The sequence below is a fragment of the Solanum pennellii genome, chromosome 6, assembly GCF_001406875.1.
Source record: "Solanum pennellii chromosome 6, SPENNV200".
NCBI classification, from domain to species: Eukaryota; Viridiplantae; Streptophyta; class Magnoliopsida; order Solanales; family Solanaceae; genus Solanum; species Solanum pennellii.
Window position 1 is genome coordinate 769,384 of NC_028642.1, and position 18,468 is coordinate 787,851.

The 18,468-nt window shown below is 35.2% G+C and overlaps 2 long non-coding RNA genes across 12 annotated transcripts; both read right to left on the reverse strand.

Moving 5' to 3' along the window:
* Positions 1 to 77: 77 nt before the first annotated feature.
* Positions 78 to 18,121, reverse strand: LOC107023855. 10 transcript variants are annotated; one of them, XR_003578943.1, is made up of 8 exons: positions 17,895 to 18,121; positions 16,197 to 16,336; positions 15,989 to 16,086; positions 15,602 to 15,771; positions 14,037 to 14,221; positions 12,979 to 13,062; positions 12,245 to 12,299; positions 11,263 to 12,149 (listed from the first exon to the last, which is right to left on the reverse strand). It is a non-coding gene; the product is annotated as an uncharacterized LOC107023855 (long non-coding RNA). The 10 variants fall into 10 exon arrangements; XR_003578944.1 differs by having other exon boundaries at positions 15,602 to 15,774; XR_003578937.1 differs by lacking the exons at positions 15,989 to 16,086; positions 16,197 to 16,336 and adding an exon at positions 78 to 1,834 and having other exon boundaries at positions 11,367 to 12,149.
* LOC107023853 lies at positions 3,636 to 9,135 on the reverse strand. Of its 2 annotated transcripts, none has more exons than XR_001457253.2 (6): positions 8,912 to 9,135; positions 8,096 to 8,445; positions 6,611 to 6,780; positions 5,709 to 5,893; positions 4,651 to 4,734; positions 3,636 to 3,865 (listed from the first exon to the last, which is right to left on the reverse strand). It is a non-coding gene; the product is annotated as an uncharacterized LOC107023853 (long non-coding RNA). The 2 variants fall into 2 exon arrangements; XR_001457252.2 differs by having other exon boundaries at positions 6,611 to 6,783.
* Positions 18,122 to 18,468: the final 347 nt, after the last annotated feature.

Genomic DNA, 18,468 nt, shown 5'->3' on the forward strand with positions numbered 1-18,468 from the left:
AAAGTTGAGGGGTATATCAGACCCTTTTCCTTATAGAAAATTTACTGCAACAAAGATGAAAAGAAAAGACTCGCAAGTTTGGAAATTTTCTCTTTATTGATCCCTTCAGAATACGTCGTTACAATAGCCCTTAAATAGAAAACTTAGTAAATAAAAAAAACATGTTAACTCTTCTAATAAATCTGAATCTAAAAACTGACTCCACTACTCCTATAGCTAAAGACTAGGAAACAACTTAATGAATCCTAAACAAAAGCAACAAAATCTGATCATGTTGCTAACATTCCCTCCCTTAAACTGAAACATTTTTCAGTTTAATTTGCAAACACCAAGTTGATCGCGTAGCTTTAGAAAGGACACCGATTTCAGGGGCTTTGCAAACATTTCTGCAACCTGATCTTCACTTCTTACAATAAATAAGACTAATCTTTGCATCCTTAGTCAGATCACGCAAGAAGTGATACTTCACATCTATATGCTTACTTCATCCATGTTCAACTAGATCCTTTGAAAGATTAATCGCCGAAGTATTGTCACAATAGATTGGTGTTGGTCTATTCTGCTTAAAATGAAGTTCTTCAAGAATAATCCTCAGCCAAACTGCCTGACAAACACATGGATGTTGCAGCTACATGCTCTGCTTCGGTAGTCGACAAAGTAACAATAGGTTGCTTCTTTGAAGACCAAGAAATAACTCCAGAGCTCAATATAAAAACATATCCCAATGTACTTTTCCTGCATTCAAGGTTCCCAACATAGTCACTATCAGTGTAACCAACCAAATCTCCAGTTACTCTCATGTGATAAAGTATGCCAATGTCACTGGTACCATTAAAGTACCGCAGGATCCTCTTGACAGCTTATAGATGCATTTTTTTTGGACACTCCATGAATCTGCTAATGAGACTTACGGCGTGCATAACATTAGGCCTTGTTGCTGTCAAGTACATCAATCTTCCAATGATTTGCTTGTATAAAATGTTGTCCACTTTTCTCCCTTCAGGTTCTTTGACGAGCTTCAGACCCTTCTCCATTGGTGTGCTCACAGTGTTGCTATTTTTATCTGGAATCTGTCCAGACTATCTTGCACATATTTCTTTTGAGAAACAAAAATACCATCAGCAGATTGATTCACTTCTAAACCAAGGAAATAATGCATCATACCCAAATCTGACATGTCAAACACAACCATCATGGACTTCTTAAAATTTTCAATCATAGACACATTACTTCCGGTATAAATTAAGTCATCTACATATAAACACACCATTAAGACCCCTGCACCTTCTCTTTTTATGTAAAGAGTATGTTCATTTGTACACTTCCGAAATCCCTCCTTTGAAAAATAAGTATCTATGCGACTATAACAAGCTCTTGGAGCTTGTTTTAGTCCATATAAAGCCTTTTTTTTGAATCTAAGCACTTTATTCACACCACCAAATTTCACATAGCCATCAGTAGGTTGTTCGATAAATACCTTTTCTTGAAGTTCATATTTCATGTCCAACTGATAGATTTTCCAAGCATTTTGAGCAGCCAAAGCAATCACCAATCTAATGGTATCTAACCGAGCACGGGAGCAAACACTTCTACATAGTCAACACCATATTCTTGCTTGTATCCTTTTGCTACTAAGCGAGCTTTGAACTTGTTGACCTCTCCATTTTCCTTCAACTTTATTTTGTAAACCCATTTGACACCAATAATTTTCTGATTTTCTAAAGATTTGTCAACTCTCAAGTATCATTTTTTTCAATTGATCTAATCTCTTCGTCCATGGCTTGCTGCCAGTTCAGGTCTTTAACGGCATCAACAAAAGATATAGGATCACAATCTGAAAATAAAGAAAGATGACATACTTTATTTCCAGATTTTCTAGTCCCATATGCCTCATAATTTTCCAACCACCTTGGTGCCCCTCTATTACGTCTTGGACGTTCATTGTTCAATTGAGAATCACCTGATTCATGTTCAACACTTTCAGCATCCTGTACAACTGGACTTGCTTGTGAGCTGATCTCTAAAGGTCGTTCTAGTTCCTCTTCTTCATGAGGTGTCATATTTTGGATAGAGCTGGTAGGACATATATTCAATATATGAACGCTCCAACGAACTGCTTCTACCCAAAAGTCTCTTGGTAAGTGACTTTTCTTCAAAAGACTACGCACCATATTTAGAATTGTGCATTTTTTTCTTTCACATAGACCCCTCGGTATGTAACATTGTTTTATGTTTTTGAAATTCTTTTTCCTAGTTTTCAAGTAGACCAATCTTAAGGATTTGTCATAGAATATTGTGAAGATAAAGAATATGAGAGCGTATCAAAGTTGGAGTTTGAATAAGGAGGGAATAGAAAAGTTGATTCAACAACAACTTATTACGTGTGCGGCTCATCATGTTACAATTTTAGGGAACATAGAGGCAAAGTAAATGAATTTAACTTTTTTGATCATACATTAATCTTTATGTTAATTATTTATGTTTTAATTATGTGGTTCTATGTAAAACAAAATCATCCAAGAAATACATGTATCTCTTTGTTTGCATGCACTTGCTCTATTCCAATGTAATTGATGAAACTTGAAATGTTAGAGTCAAATTTTTATCTAAACAAATTGATAAAAATCATATTGTGGTTTTACTAGTGCTTTTTCTTGGATATATTGTTGGTAGTTTATGAACCAACAAGTTCTTATTTTCATTTTAATTATTCAGTCATTTTTTAGAGTAAAAAGTTGTCCTCATTTTGATGAAGCTTTGTCCGGCAAAGCAACTTCACGACCCACTTTGACGGGTTGTGGTGCTCATGACATCCCCTGAAGCCTCTCTTTGAAGTCATTTCGTCAGATTTTAAGTGAGGTTTCACCCCCAAAGTCATTGGTTAAGCACCACATACGTCTAAATAAAGCTCCACAAAAAGTGTAAAATTGTCCGTTAATGAGACTTGTCAGATTTAGAGTTTAGGGTCAACTTCAAAAGGCCATATCTTTCAACACAAAATGAATTGGGTAACTCATGACCTACCAAATTATATCTGAGTCTTCTTTCCAATGCCACCAAGTTTGTCTGATTCCAAGCTTGGAGTAAAAATTTATGCCCATCTTAGTGAAACCTTGTCCGGCAGAGGGCATCTTCACGAGCTGCTAGATGGGCATTGATTATCATTACTTAAGCTGAATATTAGTGAGCATTTTTCTTGACTCATTTGGTGGCATAATATTTTGACATGATGGTGTCAAATTTTCACGTGCAGGGTGTCATTGCTTTACATGTTGTCCCGGTGATAGTAGTCGTTATGATATATGAAATTTGTTCTATACGTCAAGCTAGAGATAGAGCAAGGATTGTATCCGTTAACCACTTGATTGATTATGATGAACTTCATCACTATGCCTCCATTAGAAACATTTCCCACTAGAAGACGATTGTCTGTCAAACTAGTGGGATTTCAAACTGCCCATAAATAGTTTGAAATAGAAGACGATTGTATTTCAAACTAGTGGAATTTCAAACTGCCCATAAATAGTTTGAAATAGAATCGTCTTCTGGATGGCAATGCTTGTAATGGAGGCACATAGTGATGAAGTTCATCAGAATCAATCAAGTGGTTAACGGGTACAATCCTTGCTCTATCTCTAGCTTGACGTATAGAACAAATTTCATATATCATAACGACTACTATCACTGGGACAACATGTAAAGCAATGACACCCTGCACGTGAAAATTTGACACCATCATGTCAAAATATTATGCCACCAAATGAGTCAAGAAAAATGCTCACTAATATTCAGCTTAACACTAGGACAGAAGTTACCACAAGAACCCATGAGTCATCAGGGGGGCTTATAGCGTAGATGACAACAGCTGCCAAACAGTTTAACAAATGGATAATTAATAGACAGGAACCACATAAAGAATTTGCAAGAAAAGAATCATAAAAAATGAGGCAGAAATTTTAACTAGGATAGTCAGAACAACAGACGACAATACCGTTGCGCTTGAAAAAAATTTACACTGGTAGTAAAGAAATTGCAGTGTCAAGACAAGACTAGACTAAATACTGGTAAATATTCTTGACCTCTATACAAGTATATAGAACAAAGACTTTGGTTTACAGGAAAAAATCACCATTTCGGAAAACATGCAAAGATAAAGAGTAATACAATTAAGTAGCACAGCCATTAAGGACATATGAAAACATCTTGTGCTTTTGGCTGCATCTTTCACAGCTTGTTTCAAGGGAAACAAAGGCAAATGCACGGAAATATGCAAGTGCTTAGGGGGCTTTTGACCATCATTTTTTTTTTACTTTTTCCCCGGAGTCGAACTCTGGGAAACAGTTTGGCATAAAATTATGGAATTTTGAAAAACATCAAAATATTGTTTCACTTTTTTCACTCCAAAGTTAATCACATAACTTGGCCAATTTTCAAATATCATTTTTCACTTCTAACACAAACTAATTTATTCAAATATCACAATTTTTATAGTCAAACTTAATTTAAAATTCAAAACTCCTGAGGAGGTAAAACAAAGCATTAAGGACCAGCACAAGTCAAAACAAAAATTAATAAATATTCACCATCATAACTTCTAGAAGAGATGAATGATTAGTGAGTAATTTTATTAATTTTTAAAACAATAATTACCACGATCGACATAATGGCGAAGATCTGTCGAGGCTTCAGAAATCTGTACTGTGAGACCCTCACGTTCACTTACAGTGAAAATATCTGCATAATTCAAATTGTCAGACTGTTAGCCCATATAAAGTTCCTTACCCTTATACCCTTTTATTAAAAGCACGCATGATCAGTCCCGGACATCGTTGGAATTTCACAAAGAAGTAGATAAGATCTTTAAAAAGTGGAGATAACTAGTTGCACATGAGTAACGATAAAAATAAAACAGAAGTGAAGAGCACCCGTGTGTAAAAACAGCTAATTAGTTCAATTTGGGGCCTAGTTATAAGGTTGCCTTATCTACCTTGTTATAATAATAATGTTTGCAGATTATACCAGGATGGTTTCATATTCAAGCACAAAGTTAAGAGTAATGCTGTGAACGCTCATTCACCTAAAATTATTTTTAAGTCAATCTCAACATAGGACTATCTTCTTATAGTTCAAGATGATATATCATCTCTTTTAGAACTTAGGCATATGCATTGCAATCTGAACCGATGAGAATAGAGATGACTCAAGACGTATCTATTTCAATCTTCAATATGGAAGTTTGGACAAAAAAAGAATTTCAATTGATGGCTAGAGTATACTGGAAATTGCACTTCCAAGCATTGTGCAATAAATTCATTACCTTAACAAATTGAGATCCCAATAGCACAAAACATAACTCAACGGAAGAGTCAAATTGAGTATTGTGGATCTCTGATATCTTCTTGCTCTACCACAATCACCATCTTAGCCTAGTACATGGTGACACTCAACTAATATGAAACAGGTCAACATCGTGCTTATACAGGATGTTTTCTTGAAAAATTCCTTGCATGAGGGTCGAGCAACTAACAATTTTTCAAGTATACTCATGATTTGCTAATGAAGTACAAACATAATCAAATAGAAGAAGAACAAATCACAAGACCATTCAAGCATAACATAGGATGATTTACCAAAATGCAAGGCAAATTTAAAGAGGAAAAAATTGAGAAATAGAAATAGCAATAAAAGGAAATAGAGATCTAATGAACCTTAAAAGAGAAAGAGAATATCTCCAATGCCAGAAGCCACAATGAAGAACAGCATCAGGGAATCCGAACTTTATATATCAATGTTGTCGGTGTTGGTACAGTGTTCTGTTAGTCTGATTCGCTGCCTTAAGGTATCTTTTGCATGAACCTTATCATCATTAGATCAGCACATGTCGACATTGCATCTTTACAAAAAAAAAAAACTACCATGAAAATTTCCACAAGCAACAAGAATATTGAATATAGGCTTTAGAAAGATACACTAGCTACTCCACACTACTCTTTTGAACACGACTAAACTAAAAATTATCATTTTTCCATTAGTAAAAAAATAATAATATTCTTTTAGGGTGAGGAATCCGATTGGCAAAAACCTTTGGGGTAATTCAGAAATGCCTGTATTAGCAAAAACTTGTGTTTCCTTATCAAATAGTAAATCAACACGCTTCAGTCCCAAATTAGTTGGGTTGGCAATACGCACTCTACATATCCGCATTCTATTCAGATCCATTTCATCCAAATACTAAATAATCACAAATTAACTATCAATATGAGTTGATATATCTTAATAGGGATTTAAGAACATAAGGAAATACTAGCATGTATAGGAAAAGCTATTTTAGCCCCTTCTTCTTTTTTTAATCGGCAGGATAAGCTTATTGATAACCAGCATCAAGTGAGTGTTGGAGAATATGTAACATACCTACTGATATCCCACAAGTGAGGTCTGGGGAGAGTAGAATGTACATAGACCTTACCACTATCCTCATTGATATAGAGATGTTGTTTTCGAAAGACCTTCAACTCAATTACAACTTCGACATTACTAAATAATGCCATATTGCACCATATTCACAAAGTACTCATATATTGCATAGTTTAAGCCAAGTGAAGCAAGCTACCTTTTCTGGTGCAGCACTCTTCCAGATTGTTTTCTACAACCAGACTGAATTAGGAGAAATGTTTCTTGACAGAAATTTATAGCCGGATTTAACCATAAGCCACCATCTGCAGTTCCTTTCCATGACAACATATCAGGCTTGTGAGTGGTGATAACGTATGAATTAGACAGCTGCTGTAACAGAACAAAAAGCCTGAATAATTAACAATCATTGAATGGCCTTCTGAATACAATACTATAGCCCCTTTTACTAAAAGCCACAAAGAATGTGCTCACACAAATAAGAAAAAAAAATCAACAATAAATCGCAACATTTATCTCCAGTGCCTCGATCCCAATTTATTTGAGGAGAAATATATCTGTATTTTATATCCGTTCAACTTTAACTAGGTCTGTTTTCACTCCAACAAGAAAGATCTAGAACTCATTAGCTCTGCATCGATAATTTAGTTCTTTGTCCCAAGTAGATATTCTGTTTAATATTCTGCATTTCCAAGCCCCTCTTTCGGGAATGAGATTTCATAGTAAAGAACACTGGAAGATATATATCATTAGTCAAATCCTTGCAAAGTTGAATAGCTGATAAGCTATTACCAAGAATGTGCCGTTGAGTCTACTTATATTTCCACAAAGCATAACTCCTTGCACCGGTCTTACGCTTAGTCCCTTCACAACGAGCAGAAAGCCCAGCTATCACATCCGTTACTTATCTTTCCCAAAAGCAAATGTTGCGTCTATGTCAGCAGTAAGTGTAATTATAGAAACGAACTCCATAAAAAAAAACGATATGAATCTAGCACATTTTGATTGCTATATGGAAAGACATTAACATCTCATTACTCTACGAGTTGTGTATCTAAAATCTCAAGGTTAAAGATAGATAATCAAGTAACTAATGCGTTCAAAGTTCCAAACTGGAAAAATGCTCCACCATATTTGACATTAACATACAAATGTCTAGATACTCGAACCAACATATTAGCTATGAGTGTGCACCACTTATCTCATGCTCAATCAATATCGATAATTTAAATACCTATTTCATAAAAACATATACTCTCCCCATTCCATACCAATTTATGTTACTCAATTTGACTCAGTGTTTTGGACGGCGAGAGGCGACAAAAGGCGACAAGGGCCTGCCTCGCCACGCTCGCCGCTCGCCTTTTTGGAAAAGGCGCCAGTTAATACCAAAAATTAAATATATTTAATTGCATATATAAATATCCAAAATCTCAATAGCAATAACATATATTAGCAAAATATTTCAATTCAAAACTCATAAGAGAACAGAGGAAAAAACATAGAGCACTCAGCACACTAAACATTTTTCCCTTATTACTTATGCTGATTCAGCAGTGATGAAGGAAAAAATAACAGAGCAACTGAAGAAGAAGAAGAAAACTCAAGAAGAACTGAAGAAGAAGAAGAACAGAATAGATTGCACGAGGAAGAGGAGTCGAGGAGCAGCAAAAGAGAGGTATACCTCAGGTCCTCAGTGCAGCAGCAACTCGAAATCTCGAAGAGACTCGACCGGCGAGGGGAAGAGGAGTCGGGGAGAAGAGATCGCGAGGGTAAGAGGAGTCGCGCAGCAGCAAATTTTGAAAATAGAAAAAAAAACTAATTTTAACTAATATTGTTAAGTCAAATCTTTTAAAAAAAATAAATCAAAAAGGCGCCGCCATTATTGTCGCCATTAGCTCGCCACGGGTCGCCTTTTGTATGTCGCCTCGCCTCAATGTGGAATGGCGAGAAGGCCTCGCCTCGCCTCGCCTCTCGCCTTTGGCGATGAGGCTCGCCATTCACAACACTGATTTGACTCAACATGGAGTTTACCTGTTTAAAAAAAGAAAGATTAGTCTCTTGGTACATGTCGTTCTAAACATGTCATATCATTTGCCTGACTACACAAACTTCTTGTTTTAGCATAAATTGAGAAGTTTAAAGTTATATAAATGGGGAAATAATGTACATTGATTTGTTAGATCTTCTTAGAGCAAGTCAATTTCCCTAAATACTTTTTAAGTTTTATGACCAGCTTTCGCGCCACCCCCCACCTGCTACAGCTAACAAGGCCAGGATAGATAGAAAAAAACTATGCCCAACCCAATTACCCTAAATACTAACGAGAACTCCAACTGTAAAGTAACAATATTCAGTAAGTTGTTCAAAATATGTCTGTAAGTAAACACAGAAGATGAAATCGGACAACAATAACATATAATGGTGATATTTGCATTCATTCACCCATCCATCAACACAAATATGAAGTATTTAGGACTCAAAATGGAAATCTAATTACCTGTTGCGATTCGGAAGTTGCTGTTCCATAATATATTGATTTGAGCTTTATCAACAAATAATTTCACATCTGGCTACTGAAATTTCAAATTTAGGGTTCGATTTCCACCTTGTAATACTCTTACCCAATTCCCCGGAGATCAAATATGTGAACGCCGGCAGAACTGTAACTCCGCATTTTTGCCACCCCTCTTGTCAATCTTGTGGGATAGGTTAACTAAGGCTTAAAATATGAAGGGGGTTAAACAAATTTATACACTTTATTAATAATTATAGTTATACTAGTTTCACGTATAGTCACTTGAAATTAATTAATTTATAGTTTGATAATTACAATATGTAGCTACATGTTATATAAAGGAAAGAAGCGAGTTAATTTGAGAGAGAGGGCGAAAAGAGTGGGAGAAAGGTGAATTGGATATGTATACTGGTTAGATAATTACATATTATACATATATATTTGTATATATAGCAAAAGAAATTGGGAGAAGGAGGAGAGAGGCAGACGAGACTGAGAGGGAGGAGAGCGAGAGAGGGCAGAGAGTGGGAGAGAGGTGAACTGTATTTGTATATAGGTTAAATAATTGTATATTATACATATATATTTGTATATCCTGGCGAATTATACATATACAAACGTGACTAATTATATAAACTCGAAGTCAGCCTACGTAATTAATGTATAATGTTAGTCGTGAGTGATAATTAGCAAATAATAGCTATGATAAGTAATTAAATAATATAAGTTTGTTTAACCGCGTAATTTTCCAAATTTATAAATATCACTCGTTAGTCACTACCAATATTAACCATTAATTATATGGATGAATTTTGAATTTGTTTAATTAGTCATGTTTATATAATTTAGCATATTTATATATTTCGCAACTAATAGTTCTTCGTTTAAATTGTATTTGGTTGTATTTGTTTATGACGATGATTTCCTTTGATTTTTCAGTTTTATTAACCATATACATTCAATCTTTTTGCGTATAACTTTTTTAACTTTTTGAATAAACGTGAAGTTTTGAATTTTGGAAGGTAAAATTTATATGATATAATTTGTTTAACTGTTTAAAATTAGTATGTAATTCCAGACTTTATATTATTCAATTATACAAAAAAGAACTATACAAAAAAATGTACCCGCAAATTATACGAAGTTTCAAATGCTTCAGATTTTTCTTTTAAGAAAAAGACCCAAGTATTTCTTCTATAATCATCAATGAAGCTAATGAAATAACGTTTACCTCCATTAGATGTAGGACTTATCGGACCACAGATATCTGAGTGCACCAACTCCAACACATTATTTGCCCTCCAAGAATTGCGTTTTGGAAATGGTTCACGGTGTTGCTTGCTAACAACACCCTCTTCAAATACTTCATTCGGCGACTCAAGCTCTAGAAGACCCAACACTTAGTAGATTCGTCTTTAACGCATGGACATAAAACTAATCATATGCTATAGAACCACATCATACTCAACCCTTCTCCTCTACCCTAACAACACATCAATCAACATCATTATAAAAAGACAACATGCATGTGTCAAATAAATGAGTATTTTTAATAAATTTATATAGCTCATGAGTACAAATTGTGCTAAATGGAGTAGCTAAAAGACAAATTTGCAAACCCCTCGTTATGTAACATTGTTTTATGTTTTTGAAATTCGTTTTCCTAGTTTTCAAGTAGACCAATCTTAAGGATTTGTTATAGAATATTGTGAAGATAAAGAATATGAGAGCGTATCAAAGTTGGAGTTTGAATAAGGAGGGAATTAGAAAAGTTGATTCAAGAACAACTTATTACGTGTGCGGCTCATTATGTTACAAGTTTAGGGAACATAGAGGCAAAGTAAATGAATTTAACTTTTTTGATCATACATTAATCGTTAAGTTAATTATTTATGTTTTAATTATATGGTTCTATGTAAAACAAAATCATCCGAGAAATATATGTATCTCTTTGTTTGCATGCACTCGCTCTATTCCAATGTAATTGATGAAACTTGAAATGTTAGAGTCAAATTTTTATCTAAACAAATTGATAAAAATCATATTGTGGTTTTACTAGTGCTTTTTCTTGGATATATTGTTGGTAGTTTATGAACCAACAAGTTCTTATTTTCATTTTAATTATTCAGTCATTTTTTAGAGTAAATAGTTGTCCTCATTTTGGTGAAGCTTTGTCCGGCAAAGCATCTTCACGACACACTTGACGGGTTGTGGTGCTCATGACATCCCGTGAAGCCTCTCTTTGAAGTCATTTTGTCAGATTTTAAGTGATGTTTCACCCCCAAAGTCATTGGTTAAGCACCACGTACGTCTAAATAAAGCTCCACACAAACTGTAAAATTGTCCGTTAATGAGACTTGTCAGATTTAGAGTTTAGGGTCAACTTCACAAGGCCATATATTTCAACACAAAATGAATTGGGTGACTCATGATCTACCGAATTATATCTGAGTCTTCTTTCCAATGCCACCAAGTTTGTCTGATTCCAAGCTTGGAGTAAAAATTTATGCCCATTTTAGTGAAACCTTGTCGGGCTGAGGGCATCTTCACGAGCTGCTAGATGGGCATTGATCATCATTACTTAAGCTGAACATATTAGTGAGCATTTTTCTTGACTCATTTGGTGGCATTATTTTGACATGATGGTGTCAAATTTTCACGTGCAGGGTGTCATTGCTTTACATGTTGTTCCGGTGATAGTAGTCGTTATGATATATGAAATTTGTTCTATACGTCAAGCTAGAGATAGAGCAAGGATTGTACCCGTTAACCACTTGATTGATTCTGATGAACTTCATCACTATGTGCCTCCATTAGAAGCATTGCCCACCAGAAGACGATTCTATTTCAAACTATTTATGGGCAGTTTGAAATCCCACTAGTTTGACAGACAATCGTCTTCTAGTGGGAAATGTTTCTAATGGAGGCACATAGTGATGAAGTTCATCAGAATCAATCAAGTGGTTAACGGGTACAATCCTTGCTCTATCTCTAGCTTGACGTATAGAACAAATTTCATATATCATAACGACTACTATCACCGGGACAACATGTAAAGCAATGACACCCTGCACGTGAAAATTTGACACCATCATGTCAAAATATTATGCCACCAAATGAGTCAAGAAAAATGCTCACTAATATTCAGCTTAACACTAGGACAGAAGTTACCACAAGAACCCATGAGTCATAGGGGGGCTTATAGCATAGATGACAACAGCTGCCAAACAGTTTAACAAATGGATAATTAATAGACAGGAACCACATAAAGAATTTGCAAGAAAAGAATCATAAAAAATGAGGCAGAAACTTTACCTAGGATAGTCAGAACAACGGACGACAATACTGTTGCGCTTGAAAAAAATTTACACTGGTAGTAAAGAAATTGCAGTGTCAAGACAACACTAAACTAAATACTGGTAAATATTCTTGACCCTCTACACAAGTATATAGAACAAAGACTTTGGTTTACAGGAAAAAATCACCATTTCGGAAAACATGCAAAGATAAAGAGTAATACAAGCAAGTAGCACAGCCATTAAGGACATACGAAAACATCTTGTGCTTTTGGCTGCATCTTTCACAGCTTGTTTCAAGGGAAACAAAGGCAAACGCACGGAAATATGCAAGTGCTTAGGGGGCTTTTTACCATCATTTTTTTTTTTACTTTTTCCCGGAGTCTAACTCTGGCAAACAGTTTGGCCATAAAATTATGGAATTTTGAAAAACATCAAAAAATTGTTTCACTTTTTTCACTCCAAAGTTAATCACAGAAATTCAGAAAACCACTTCAAACTCTATTCATGGCCACACATAACTTGGCCAATTTTCAAATATCATTTTTCACTTCTAACACAAACTAATTTATTCAAATATCACAATTTTTATAGTCAAACTTAATTTAAAATTCAAAAGTCCTGAGGAGGTAAAACGAAGCACTAAGGACCACCACAAGTCAAAACAAAAATTAATAAATATTCACCATCATAACTTCTAGAAGAGATGAATGATTAGTGAGTAATTTTATTAATTTTTAAAACAATAATTACCACAATCGACATAATGGCGAAGATCTGTCGAGGCTTCAGAAATCTGTACTGTGAGACCCTCACGTTCACTTACAGTGAAAATATCTGCAATAATTCAAATTGTCAGACTGTTAGCCCGTATAAAGTTCCTTACCCTTATACCCTTTTATCAAAAGCACGCATGATCAGTCCCGGACTTCGTTGGAATTTCACAAAGAAGTAGATAAGATCTTTAAAAGTAGAGATAACTAGTTGCACATGAGTAACGATAAAATAAAACAGAAGTGAAGAGCACCCATGTGTAAAAACTGCTAATTAGTTCAATTTGGGGCCTTGTTATAAGGTTGCCTTATCTACCTTGTTATAATAATAATGTTTGCAGATTATACCAGAATGGTTTCATATTCAAGCACAAAGTTAAGAGTAATGCTGTGAACGCTCATTCTCCTAAAATTATTTTTAAGTCAATCTCAACATAGAACTATCTTCTTATAGTTCAAGATGATATATCATCTCTTTTAGAACTTAGGTATATGCATTGCAATCTGAACCGATGAGAATAAAGATGACTCAAGACGTATCTATTTCAATCTTCAATATGGAAGTTTGGACAAAAAGAGAATTTCACTTGATGGCTAGAGTATACTAGGAATTGCACTTCCAAGCATTGTGCAATAAATCATTACCTTCACAAATTGAGATCCCAATAGCACAAAAAAAATTACTCAACGGAAGAGTCAAATTGAGTATTGTGGATCTCTCATTTCTTCTTGCTCTACCACAATCACCATCTTAGCCTAGTACATGGTGACACTCAACTAATCTGAAACAGGTCAACATTGTGCTTATACAGGATGTTTTCTTGGAAAATTCCTTGCATGAGGGTCGAGCAACTAACAATTTTTCAAGTATACTCATGATTTGCTAATGAAGTACAAACATAATCAAATAGAAGAAGAATAAATCACAAGACCATTCAAGCATAACATAGGATGATTTACCAAAATGCAAGGCAAATTTAAAGAGGAAAAATTTGAGAAATAGAAATAGCAATAAAAGGAAATAGAGATCTAATGAACCTTAAAAGAGAAAGAGAATATCTCCAATGCCAGAAGCCACAATGAAGAACAGCATCAAGGAATCCGAACTTTATATATCAATGTTGTCGGTGTTGGTACAGTGTTCTGTTAGTCTGATTCGCTGCCTTAAGGTATCTCTTGCATGAACCTTATCATCATTAGATCAGCACATGTCGATATTGCATCTTTACAAAAAAAAAAACTACCATGAAAATTTCCACAGGCAACAAGAATATTGAATATAGGCTTTAGAAAGATACACTAGCTACTCCACACTATTCTTTTGAACACGACTAAACTACTAATTATCATTTTTCCATTAGTAAAAAAATAATAATATTCTTTTAGGGCGAGGAATACGATTGGCAAAAACCTTTTGGGTAATTCAGAAATGCCTGTATTAGCAAAAACTTGTGTTTCCTTATCAACTAGTAAATCAACACGCTTCAGTCCCAAATTAGTTGGGGTTGGCAATAAGCACTCTACATATCCGCATTCTATTCAGATCCATTTCATCCAAATACTAAATAATCACAAATTAACTGTCAACAGGGATTCAAGAACATAAGGAAATACTCGCATGTATAGGAAAAGCTATTTTAGCCCCTTCTTTTTTTTATCGGCAGGATAAGCTTATTGATAACCAGCATCAAGTGAGTGTTGGAGAATATGTAACATACCCACTGATATCCCACAAGTGAGATATGGGGAGAGTAGAATGTACGTAGACCTTACCACTGCCCTCATGGATATAGAGATGTTGTTTTGGAAAGACCTTCAACTCAATTACAACCTTCGACATTACTAAATAATGCCATATTGCACCATACAGAAAGTGTAGAAAAACATTTGTATTGATTATACTAACATACTCTTGTTTACTCTCTAAACGTCATGTTTTCCTTTCCTTACGGGTGGACAACCAAATGGCCGCTAGGATGGCATTCCAAACCTTAACCTCCAAGTTGTTGAAGAGAGGTTAAAAGTTATTGAAGTAAGTGATTATCTCATCTAAAAGCTTAAGTTGTTAGAGAGAGCATATTCTCAACTCAATCCCTCGTGTGCGGGCCTAATTCTTTTTCCATAGGATAAGCATGTGAAAGTATTTATTGATAATGGATGGTGTTGACATTTAATCCTAGGACCTCTCTTATTATAATGCCACGTAAACAAATGAATCTTGAGCCTAATTCAAGCAAAAAAGTTAGCTCTCAAGGGGAGGATTGTCCAATATCATTTAAAGAGACCACACATCCCTTTTTCATCCTATGTGGGACTTTTCAACACTCCACCGTGTTGAACCTCATGCCTAGGTTTAGACATCTAAAGCGTGGGCAATTAATATGGGCGTCCAACATCGGTAAATAATAATTGGGATGGGCCGCTCTGATGAAGTGTTGAAGTGTGTGACCATCTCATCTAAAAGTTTAAATTGTTTGAGGAAGAACATTCTTATCATTAAATTGCATTCTCAACAAATAAATGTAAAGACAGTTGGAGTCCTCTTCTTAGAATTCACAAAGTACTTATATATTGCATAGATTAAGCCAAGTAAAGCAAGCTACCTTTTCTGGTGCAGCACTCTTCCAGATTGTTTTCTACAACCACACTGAATTAGGAGAAACGTTTCTGGACAGAAATTGATAGCCGGACTTGACCATAAGCCACCATCTGCAGTTCCTTTCCATGACAACATATCAGGCTTGTGAGTGGTGATAACGTATGAATTAGACAGCTGCTGTAACAGAAAACAAAAATCCTGAATAATTAACAATCATTGAATGGCCTTCTGAATACAATACTATAGCCCCTTTTACTAAAAGCCACAAAGAATGTGCTCACACAAATAAGAAAAAAAAATCAACAATAAATCGCAACATTTATCTCGACTGCCTCGATCCCAATTTATTTGAGGAGAAATATATAAGTATTTTATATCCGTTCAACTTTACCTAGGTCTGTTTTCACTCCAACAAGAAAGATCTAGAACTCAAAAGCTCTGCATCGATAATTTAGTTCTTTGTCCCAAGTAGATATTCTGTTTAATATTCTGCATTTCCAAGCCCCTCTTTCGGGAATGAGATTTCATAGTAAAGAACACTCGAAGATATATATCATTAGTAAAATCCTTGCAAAGTTGAATAGCTGATAAGCTATTACCAAGAATGTGATGTTGAGTCTACTTATATTTCCACAAAGCATAACTCCTTGCACCGGTCTTATGCCTAGTCCCTTCACAACGAGCAGAAAGCCCAGCTATCACATCCGTTACTTATCTTCTCCAAAAGCAAATGCTGCGTCTATGTCAGCAGTAAGTGTAATTATCGAAACGAACTCCATAAAAAAGAACGATATGAATCTAGCACATTTTGATTGCTATATGGAAAGACATTAACATCTCATTACTCTACGAGTTGTGTATCTAAAATCTCAAGGTTAAAGATAGATAATCAAGTAACTAATGTGTTCAAAGTTCCAAACTGGAAAAATGCTCCACCATATTTGACATTAACATACAAATGTCTAGATAGTCGAACAAACATATTAGCTATGAGTGTGCACCACTTATCTCATGCTCAATCAATATCGATAATTTAAATACATATTTCATAAAAACATATACTCTCCCCATTCCATACCAATTTATGTGACTCAATTTGACTCAGTGTTTTGGACGGCGAGAGGCGACAAGGGCCTGCCTCGCCACGCGGCGAGCCGCTCGCCTTTTTGGAAAAGGCGCCAGTTAATACCAAATATTAAATATATTTAGTTTCATATATAAATATCCAAAATCGCAATAGCAATAACATATATTAGCAAAATATTTCAATTTAAAACTCATAAGAGAACAGAGTTAAAAACATAGATCACTCAGCACACTAAACATTTTTCCCTTATTACTTATGCTGATTCAGCAGTGATGAAGGAAAAAAAACAGAGCAACTGAAGAAGAAGAAGAAAACTCAAGAAGAACTGAAGAAGAAGAAGAAGAACAGAAAAGATTGCACGAGGAAGAGGAGTCGAGGAGCAGCAAAAAAGAGGTATACCTCAGGTCCTCAGTGCAGCAGAAACTCGAAGTCTCGAAGAGACGCGACCGGCGAGGGGAAGAGGAGTCGGGGAGAAGAGATCGCAAGGGGAAGAGGAGTCGCGCAGCAACAAATTTTGAAAATAAAAAAAAAACAACCTAATTTTGACTAATATTGTTAAGTCAAATCTTTTTTTAAAAAATTAAATCAAAAAGGCGCCGCCATTATTGTCGCCATTAGCTCGCCATGGGTCGCCTTTTGTACGTCGCCTCGCCTCAATGTGGAATGGCGAGAAGGGCTCGCCTCGCCTCTCGCTTTTGGCGATGAGGCGCTCGCCATTACAACACTGATTTGACTCAACATGGAGTTTACCTGTTTAAAAAAAGAAAGAAAACTCTTTTGGTACATGTCGTTCTAAACATGTCATACCATTTGCTCGACTACACAAACTTCTCGTTTTAGGATAAATTGAGAAGTTTAAAGTTATATAAATAGGGAAATGTACATTGATTTGTTAGATCTTCTTAGAGCAAGTCAATTTCCCTAAGTACTTCTTAGTTTTACGACCAGCTTTCGCGCCACCTCCCACCTGCTACAGCTACCAAGGACAGGACAGAGAAAAAAACTATGCTCAACCCAATTACCCTAAATACTTACGAGAACTCCAACTGTAAAGTGACCATTTTCAGTAAGTTGTTCAAAATATGTCTGTAAGTAAACACAGAAAATGAAATTGGACAACAATATCATATCATGGTGATATTTGCATTCATTCACCCATCCATCAACACAAATATGAAGTATTTAGGACTCAAAATGGAAATCAAATTACCTGTTGCGATTCGGAAATTGATGTTCCATAAAATATTGATTTGAGCTTTATCAACAACTAATTTCACATCTGGCTACTGAAATTTCAACTTTAGGGTTCGATTTCCACCTTGTAATTCTCTTACCCAATTCCCCGGAGATCAAATATGTGAACGCCGGCAGAACTGTAACTCAGCATTTTTGCCACCCCTCTTGTCAATCTTGTGGGATAAGTTAACTAAGGCTTAAAATATTAAGGTGTTAAACAAATTTTTAGTACTTTATTAATAATCATAGTTATACTAGTTTCACATATAGACACTTGAAATTAATTAATTTATAGTTTGATAATTACAATATATAGCTATATGTTATATAAAAGAAAGAAGCGAGCGAGACTGAGAGACAGGGCAAAAAGAGTGGGAGAAAGGTGAATTTTATATGTATACTGATTAGATAATTATATATTATACATATGTATTTGTATGTATAGCAAAAGAGATTGGGAGAGGGAGGAGAGAGGCAGACGAGACTGAGAGGGAGGAGAGAGGAGAGCGAGAGAGGGCAGAGAGTGGGAGAGATGTGAACTTTATATG